Source organism: Bidens hawaiensis, unplaced genomic scaffold (assembly GCF_021521415.1).
Source record: "Bidens hawaiensis isolate Kalapana, Puna unplaced genomic scaffold, B.hawaiensis_p1.1 tig00039195_1, whole genome shotgun sequence".
In the NCBI taxonomy this organism is placed as follows: domain Eukaryota; kingdom Viridiplantae; phylum Streptophyta; class Magnoliopsida; order Asterales; family Asteraceae; genus Bidens; species Bidens hawaiensis.
This window is the reverse complement of record NW_027496906.1, coordinates 69,080-78,943: the sequence shown is the minus strand read 5'-3', so window position 1 is coordinate 78,943 and position 9,864 is coordinate 69,080. Positions and strand designations below refer to the sequence as shown.

The following is a 9,864-nucleotide window of genomic DNA, read 5'->3' as shown; positions in this document are numbered from 1 at the left end:
TGAGCATGCAAACATACCCCATGCCCCATGGTCTTGAGTATTCAAATGTGAACTCAACGTTGTACATGTACACATCTTTTCCTTCAAAGAAAAATTATCATTACTAACTAGCATGAAACCAGATATAAGGAAAATACTACAAAATGACGAATGGATATAAACTTAATGACAAATCCAACCAATCTAATTTACAATTTTTTTTTCTTCCGAAATCAACAAGAATGAAAGAGGCGTAATGCCGTAATCATGTCATCACCAGAAGTGTCTTCTCTTGGAGTCCTTAGATTAAAAGTAACCTCGCTCCTATATGTAAAAAAATATGGTAACATAGTTTGAATTAGGACAAGTACACATGTTAATTTAGCCCATATGTTAAATATTCCCTACCTACAGAATTACAATCCATATGTATTCTCTTGATCCATATGTTGGGAGAACCCATTAATGAGTGAAAGTTGGATAGCAATATATACGTGTAAAGCATCAGTTATTTGTATGTTAGAATAATGGGCCCACCTTTTAAGGGAATGAGGGGGCTCCGGCTGGCCTCTCCTTTTTCTGCTTTTTTTTTTTTTTCGGTTAGATGTATAAATATAACTCATTTACTTTGAATAATTGTTTATCTATGATAAACAATATATGATATTTTAAATGTTTAGGTTTCAGACCCCCTATTTAAATGTTCAAGGTTTTGCCTCCACGTATTATGTGTTCAAGTTCTACTGTGACATATCTAACTTGTTGCCTGGTATCCAAGGCTCAAAGCAAAATATGGTCAATCCCAGATTCCCAGGTAACATATTCTGAAACCTGATAACAGACTGAACACACAAAAGAGAAACAATCATAATCTATGTTTACATAACTCTAAGGCTGAGGGGTGTGGGGGGCGCGAGAGGGGGCGTGAGTGGGGGCTCCAGCCAATAATATTGTGACGTGTGGCAGAGAGAGAAATTTGATAAGATGGGTGTTGGTTGTGGTGCTCGCGCCCCAGGCCCTGGTGTGGAGGGGCGCGAGCGGATTTTGTTTTCATAAACGTCCAAAAACCAATTAAAATCACAGTTAATAAAATTTAAAAAAAAACCATATTTATAAAGCTGTTCCTATACACACATGGATGCTAATATCCCACTTGAAGTTATCCTACAACATGCTCCGGCGACCGGACGGCACCTTACGCCGGGAACTCGCCAAGTTTCTCGACCGGAAAGTCACCGCCAACGCCACTCCTTTGACGTCGTTGACCGTGACACCGGTTTGTTCAACCGGGTTTACAAATTCGCCTCGCCGGAAAATGAATCAGTCGCCGGAGTTTTGGACTTTGAGAACCCGTTAAGCACGACGGAAATCGTTCCGGTTGTTTTATTTTTCCATGGTGGGAGTTTTAACACTCCAACGGCTCTTTTCACCATTCCCAAACCCATTTACGCCACACAGGTCCCGCGAACCCCCTTGCGCCTGCTTTGTTTTTCGTGCTCGCGCCCCTCTCGCGCCCCTCTCGCGCCTCGGTGGTGTGGTGTTCGCGCCCAGGGGCGCGAGCGGCTGGGCTCACGCGCCCTTTCTCGCGCTCCACACCCCTCAGCCTAAGGATAAAGGGGCAGAGTCGCAGACTACACGATTCTTTAAGTTGCCCTATTAATTAACAAACTGGACCTTAACACATGTTGAAAAATATCACCCAAATGAATATACTACAACAGATAAATGAATAACATCAGTCGATGTAAACACAAGAAGAATATATTTCAGGTTTTCAGTGTGTAAAACAATACAAACATAATAGAAAATTAAGGTGTGGAAATTTAGCAAGCCGTCCAACATTACTTCACATTTTAAGGGCAAATTTTAAGAAGCTTTGGTCATTGCAAATTTTAAGATGCTTTAATTAAAAAAAAAACTGCCACTACTAAAGAAACATCAAGTAAATTGTTGTATCTATGATTGCCATTATTCTTGTTTAACCGTAAAATGACAAGGCTGCCTCACATGTTAATTTTCAGAGTATCCACCACGTTAGTCCAGTTTGTTGAGGTCGGACTTCAAACCCCCTTTGGACGTCAGCGGTGGGACCAAATAAAAAAAAATATTAACCCTTTTTAATACTAAGGTTTTAAAAACAATTAAAAGCATTATTAATTTTGAAATTATATTATTGTTTCCAAATAGTCGAAAAGAAAAACAAAAGTTACATTTTTACCCCATTGATTGCTCAATCTCCTCTAATATATCACCCTTCATGAAACATATATGTCAATCATCAATACCTTTTCAATTCTTTTCTAAGAAAATTGCCATAAACAACCCGAATAACCTACCTGGTAACATTATTTCAGTTTCGAAACTGCCTCCACTAGATGTATCGAAAAACACTTGTTTGTCGAGAAGCACAAGGTTTTGGTTGGTGAACTAGACAGCGCTTTGGTTCGACAACCGTGTACACTTTGGTTGTTGAATTGGACAACCCTCCAGATTTAAATTAAACAGGAAACCCTTCAATTGTCAAACCAGACAACCCTTTGGTTGCAACACCAAGCAACACTGCGATTCTAGAAGATGGTCAAGTGGATGACGAGTCCGATTACAAACCGTATTTTAATCTATATGAAGACGAGAAGGATTCAAAATAGCTAAATGACGGTTACTACAGGAAGTAATCAACTATTTATATTTACGCAACGATTTTTATTTGTGTATTGCTTTATTTTTTAATGTAACAGTTTATTACTAGGTTAGATCCCGTGTTACACACGTACAGAAAATATATAAAACTTCACACACACACACACATATATATATATATAGGATCAGGATCATGTGAGAACTTTTTAGGAATTGAGAACTGTGAGAATCATTTTAGATTTAAAAAAACCCAAAAATAAAAAAAATCATAAACTAAAAAAACCAAAGTTCTTATTTTTTCATCCCGGTTTCTAAAAAAAATGTAAAAAGAAATTCTCGGTTTAGCTAAATTATACATATATGTATAATATGTACATATATGTACACACATGTTTTTTTCCTATACACATATGTATAATTTAAGGTAAATGATTATATATATATATATATATGTACATTACGCAACTAGAGATTAAATGAAAGTATACATATGTGTATAGATATAATACGAATTAAAAAGAAAAAATATTGTTTTTTTATTATACATATATGTATAATATGTACACACATGTTTTTTCCTATAGACATATGTATAATTTAAGGTAAATGATAATGTGCATATGTGTACATTATGTAACTAGAGATTAAATGAAAGTATTTATATGTGTATAGGTATAATATGAATTAAAAAGAAAAAAAATTCGGTTTTTTTTATGAAACCAGAATGAAATATATGAATTTTGGTTTATTTACATTTTTAAAATTTTTGTTTTTTTATAGTTTTTTAAATATTTTTTTAGAGATTTTTTTTAGTGGTCCAGAATAGTTTTCAAAATTCTCAATTTGCCAATTGTTTTCTTAAGATCCTTACCATATATATATATATATATATATATATATATATATATATATATATATATATATATATATATATATATCTGTGTGTGTGCACGCGCACGTGTGTGTCATATACATTTTAACGAATTGTAAACGTCAGCTAATCTATTATTATTATTATAAGGTATAATATTATTTTTTTTATTAAAAGAACCAAACATACAAAAACAAATAGAGAAAAATAACAATTTAAAGCATATCAAAGTTATGTAATATATTTCTATAACTTATACCATGAAACAAAAAATATATATTAGTTAAAAAAAACTTTATCATCTACTTAAGATATGTTTTAAACTACGAAGCGTAAACATGTAGATGTTGTAACATAAGTTGTGTGTTATAAAAACTATTTTTATTAAAATTATAAAACATTTTACACAACATAAAAAATGCTAAAAATATGAATATAACAAAGAGATGTAATTATAATTTTAATTAAACCATGCGTTTAATAAAATAGCAATATAATCCAAACCTCATTATTTAAACCACCATTTCAATCCAAACATTCAGTTCAAACTTTTATAAATAATTTCTCAAAATCCAAAAACAAAAAAATAACAAAGTCTCAAAATTTAAAAAAATAACAATGAAACAATTAATTGTCTTTATTACTTAATAAATGATAATTATAACAATTTATTTTGAAACTGTCTTCAACTTATGAGTTAATGTTTAAAATTAATGTTTAAATTAGCATGTGGAAATTATATATATGAAAAATTGATGAGTTAGAAGCTTATGTGGACATGCTAGTTGAATGTCATGTGAAAAACTTATAGTACTTTAATAGTATAGTAAGATTGTAAAAGAAAACGAGTCTATTTGAATAAAGTTTGAAATATGTTTTAATATGACTACTTATTTAAGTCAATTGTTTTAGACGCTCAAGAGGTATTAAGTGCTTTTCAGGTACCTCTGCTTCAAGTTAGTTCTTCATACAAGAAAACCCTTTAATCAAATAATCTTATGTACCAAAACAGAACAAAGCAAACATCAACTCAAACCTTATAGTAATAGCAATAATAATAATTTACTTAAATAATAATAAATCATATGTTTGTATTCGGCAATCAATGTGGAAACCTAGTTTCAATACCATATCAAAATAATTAAGACCATTTAGGACTTAATCAAGAACATTCAAGGTTGATTCAAGAAGTGGAGATTCAAAGAAGAAACATTTTAAAACCAAAAATCGATTTGGGAAGTAGGAAATAAAGATTAGAACATTGTTTTGAAGGTTTTTTTGGGTCAACTTTTTCTATAAATTAGAATAAGAGAGAGAAGAATAAGAAGTATTTGTAGTAAAAAGGAAACCATAAAAAATAATGAAAAATTAATACAAAAACCATAACTCAAATTTTAATACAAAAAATAAAAATGTAAAAACATAAAAATGTTTTCACCGTTTTCCTCGTTCTAAAAAAACAATGATGAATAAAAAAGATCATTATGTCGTTTTGTTTATCATTATGTTTTGTGTTTATTTTCGTCATTCATAGTGTCTTTTTTTCTTGACATAGTGCCTTTTTTTTCTTAATATTGTGTTATATTACTCAACATCTTGTAATATTTTGTTTGGTACTGTGTTATATTTTGCGATCTATTATGGCTTTTTTTGTTTATCATTATGTTGTTTGTTCATTTTCACCATTTTGTCTTTTTTTCTCGGCATTGTGTCTTTTCGTTGGTTTTTTTTTTTTTTTTGCAAACGGGAATGATGAGGGAAACATTTTGGTTTTTTTAATTTTTCGTTTTTTATTTATATGTTGTGTTATAATTTTTTATCATTTTTTGAAAATTTTTTTAAGGAGTTTTTTGTGTAACCACAAATCCTTCTTACATTTCTCATTTTTATCTCCCTTTACGTTTTAACTTTACGCTAAGTATAAAAATTATATATTATAGTCAAGAAAATAAGCAACAAGTAGGAGAGTTTTAGAACAATTTGTTTAAATTTGCTAAGCAACAAAAAAAAATATAAAAAATAAAAAAATTTATGTATTGTTTTCTGTAGAAACCATTGGTTTTAATTTGCTTTTTGAACGAAAAACACATGCACAGTTTTTATTAATTAGAACAATTGGTTTTTGATTTGCCCTGCACTCGGAAAGATCATGTACGTCATTGGTAAAGATTGGTTTTTATTCACTCCGTGACTGAAATCACATGTACCATTGTCATTAGAAGCGATTGGCTTTTATTCTCTTTGCGACATAAAAACCCTGCATTGTTATTGTAAGTAGGTAGATTAATTTGATTTGAAACTATCCAAATTTATATCAAATTAATCACAGTTAAGGTTGATATCGATTTGATCCAATACTAATAAAGTTGAAATCTAATTCAATATGAAACCAGTGTAGTAGAAAGCAATATGTTAAAAAAGTGGGAGTACAAAAGCACCGAAAATGACTTAGATATCATTGAAGAATAAAGAAAATATAGCGGTAAAGGAAGGAGGGACATCAATGACTTTTTAATACTTGATTCTAAATTCTATAAATCGCACTATTTGGGGTGTAAAAGATCAGAGTACTCTTTAGTGTGTCCGTGGAATTCAGGAACCACTGAAACCAATAACGGGAATAGAAGTCAAATAAATGGCAATAGCATTACTTTACGAAACAAATTCAGAAAATATGGTATTGCAAATTGCTAACCTTACTTCAACGAAAGATATATTGGACGCAATAAAGGTTCAACACCTTAGAGTTGATAGGCTTAAAAAGGCGTGTATTCAAACACTCGAGTGATCAGAATCTGAATCTTTAAGGACGAGTGTTAGCAAGAAACTTGATGCACATGCCTAGAAAATTAGTGGAATTGTATCACAAGCATGAAATTTGAGCAATGAATGACGAAAGATTGGTTTGAAAGCTACTCAGCTTCGTACTAAAAAAAATCCATTCCAATTGTTGCGGCTATCAAGCGGTTTTTAAATCTTAATAATGTCGACCATTCCAAGTAGTTGTTGGAAGATAATTAAAAGCTTCTGAGCACCGCAATAAGAAGCAAACTAAGGCGAGAGATGTGTATACTAATTAAACTTATGTTCACCTCGTGGCGATGGTCGAGTACAACGGGACAAGGTGTTACAAGTGTAATAAACTTGGATACTTCAAACATGAATGCTCAAAATAGGAAAAATAAGGAGGCAACCTGATATGGTATGAGAATGACGCACCAACAGTACTGTGAAGGTAAACCAGATCTAAGAAAGGATGAAGACCTCGCTTAAAGTAAGTTAAATTTTAGGATGAGTATGGATAGTTTAAACTAAACTCATTAGTTGTATTAGCATATAGGGGTATAAGTCTCGTTGTTGTGAAAGTATTTTAGGGTCTAACTTGTATAGTGTATTATGTAAGGGAGGTTAGGATGTAATTAGTATAATCTGTGTTTTAGCGAAACAATGAAATTAACACGTGTTATCACATTCTTTAATAAAGATATTATCGTTCAATTCAATTTTTTATGATTAACAAGAATGTTATATTTTAACTTTGATATCCATAAAGCCTTTATATTAAAATTTCGAGTAAGATGTAACGATAGTTTTTGAAGAAGACACAAGAATATATGTTTGTATTCTTCAATCGTGTAGTGTCGGCTTGTTATATAAAATATTAAAGAGGGATATATTAATCTATAAGTGCAGCATATACTTTAAAACAATGTAAAACGACAAAATAAATTATAGTAGATACCCCACAGAATCGGTGCCAGACGACCATCAATCTACTAAAGTGTGCTATGGACAAATATGTCTACCTGTTCCATATTTCTGAAAATATGGCCCTGTCATTGTACAAAAGAGGAGAGCACCTTCTAGGTGACAAATATGCAATCACACATATTGTGTATAATGCAAAAGAAGATAAAAACAAAAAGTGTGAGAAAAATTTGTAACTATATAAAAAAAATTTTAAAAAAATAGAAAAATTATAACTCAATATATAAATAAAAAAGGGAAAAAAATTAAAAAACTAAAATATTTCGCCCCTCATTTCCGTTAAAAAAACGACGAAAACACACAATGCCGAGAAAAAAAACACAACGCCGAATACGAAAATGAACAAACAACACAATGATAAACAAAAAAAAGATCACAATAGATCACAAAATATAGTACAATTCCGCACAAAAATGACGCAATTTTAAGTAATATAACACAATATCAAGAAAAAAAAGATACAACCAATGACGAAAATAAACATAAAACACAATAATAAACAAAAATACACAATGATTTTTTTCACTCAACATTATGTCTTTCTCGAGGTTTTTTTTTTCTTTTCTTTTTTTTTGTTTGAGAGCGAGGAAGATGGTAAAAACATTTTTGTGTTTTTACATTTTTCGTTTTTCTATTAAAATTTGAGTTTTGATTTTTTTTAATTAACTTTTTATTATCTTTTAGGAGTTTTTTTGGCTACAAATTCTTTTTATACTTCTCATGTTTACCATCCTTTATAGAAAACTTGACTCTCGATCTAAACATACATATGGGGACGAACTTAATTAATTTTCATATTTTAGTTTTAGATATCATTTACACATATAACCGTGTAGAACTTGGATCGCAATACAGATTGATCAGGTCTTTAAAAAATTATAAGGAGCCACCCATCACCCTTAGCATACAAACATATATATTTTAAGGGATGAGATGTCTTTAGAGCATTCTCATCCAACCCCTCATATTATGTGAGTGGTGTTTTTATAATTTAGAAGAGTGATTTAGGGTGTTGTGAGTGAAGAGTTTTTATATTTTAGAAAAAGTAGTGATTGTTCTGTATATTTGAAAAGTTACTGTTTACCCCCTATAATTTTTTAATATATTTTGAAAGTGGTTGTAAGTGAAGGAAAGAGAAAAGGTAATGATAAAAGGTATAAAAAGTATTATTTAATTGAAATAGAGAGAGAAAATAAAGTAAGTTTTAGTGTAATTTTTAGTTTGAAAATAGGGAGTGGGATAAAAATGCTCTTAGAGTCTATTACAGAATAAATATTTATTTATTAGTTTCCGTTCGAAAAAAAAATTATTTATTAGTTGGACTCCCGTTATGGGCACTGGTTCAATAGATTGTGCCACTGTTAATGTTATCTAGTAACTCTTTCTTTCTTTTCTTTATATTCTTGATTGTCTTCTTGTTTTTATTTTTATTCTTTCATAAAAAGTCTATTTGTTATCAATTGTTGATTCTATTTAAAATTGACCGTGTTAATTAACAAGCAATCCTATTAAATTGCTACGAATAATCACAGCCACAGATGAACGGAAAGATTCATAGCAAACTAGAATAATCAAATATGTAAATACACACATTGGGCATGATCATGAGACAAGTGTTTATGGAGTGGGAAGCAGGGATGAGCTCGATACTGTACCGTTACCGGTACTAAAAATACCGATCCTAAAATTGCCAAATTTTGGTACCGGTACCGGTACCAAAATATTCGGTTCGGTACCGGGACGGTACCGGTATTGAAGGTAAAAATTCAAAAAATACCGATACCGTACCGTACCGGTACCGGTTTCGTACCGATCCCGAAACTCAAAACTTTGGTACCAATTCGGTACCAACGGTACCAAATCGGTACCGATTTCGGTACCGGTACCGGTTCGATACCGGTACGGTATCCGTACCAAGTACCAAATACTCATCCCTAGTGGGAAGCATGTGTTGGATTTATGGACTGGTTCGGGTAAGTAAACGCGGCTGACCGAGTTATGACCCGTAAGAGTTACACCTTGGGTAACGAGCATAAAATCCGCTTAAATTGGTTAACCGGTATTAACGATACTTAACGGGATTATTATTTATACTATATATATAAATAATAATTTTAGAGTTTATTTATTAGATAAATAAGATGGGATGGAGCGAACTTTTAAACGATTGGGCTTTGGAGCTAGGTTAGGGTTTATTAATGATAGTAATGATTATTAATATAATCAATATATAATATAAACAAAAAGAAACCAGTCTCCAAGTTTGTTGTTGGAGCCGTGACATAATTGGAAAAAACCAACTTTTGGTTTTCACGGCAAAAAGGCAAAACAGCCCGTAGTTCCGCAAGTTCGCCTACCGCACCGTCACCAACCGCTACCGTTACACGCCATCAGTTGCTGTCGCTGCCCCTGCTCCGCCGCTGTTGTTTTTCGAGCACCAGCGCTGCTACCGGGTCATCTCGTTTCGTCACCTAGCGTCGCTCGTTAACTCTCGGTGTCTCGACCGGTTACTTATTAACCAAGGTAAACTTAAATATTGTCGGCTTATAATTATATTTATTTGGTAGCTATTATTACTGTGCTTGTATGGTTTTGTAACCGGATCC

The 9,864-nt window shown here is 31.8% G+C and overlaps 1 protein-coding gene across 1 annotated transcript in view; it reads right to left on the bottom strand.

Annotated features, from left to right (window-relative positions):
* Positions 1–252: 252 nt before the first annotated feature.
* Positions 253–9,864, bottom strand: part of LOC143591096 (protein LIGHT-DEPENDENT SHORT HYPOCOTYLS 10-like) — a 29,508-nt gene continuing 19,896 nt past the window's right edge. Inside the window, exon 2 of the mRNA XM_077071407.1 lies at positions 253–300. The gene's annotated coding sequence lies outside the window, so the exon portion shown is untranslated. The remainder of the gene's footprint in view (positions 301–9,864) is intronic.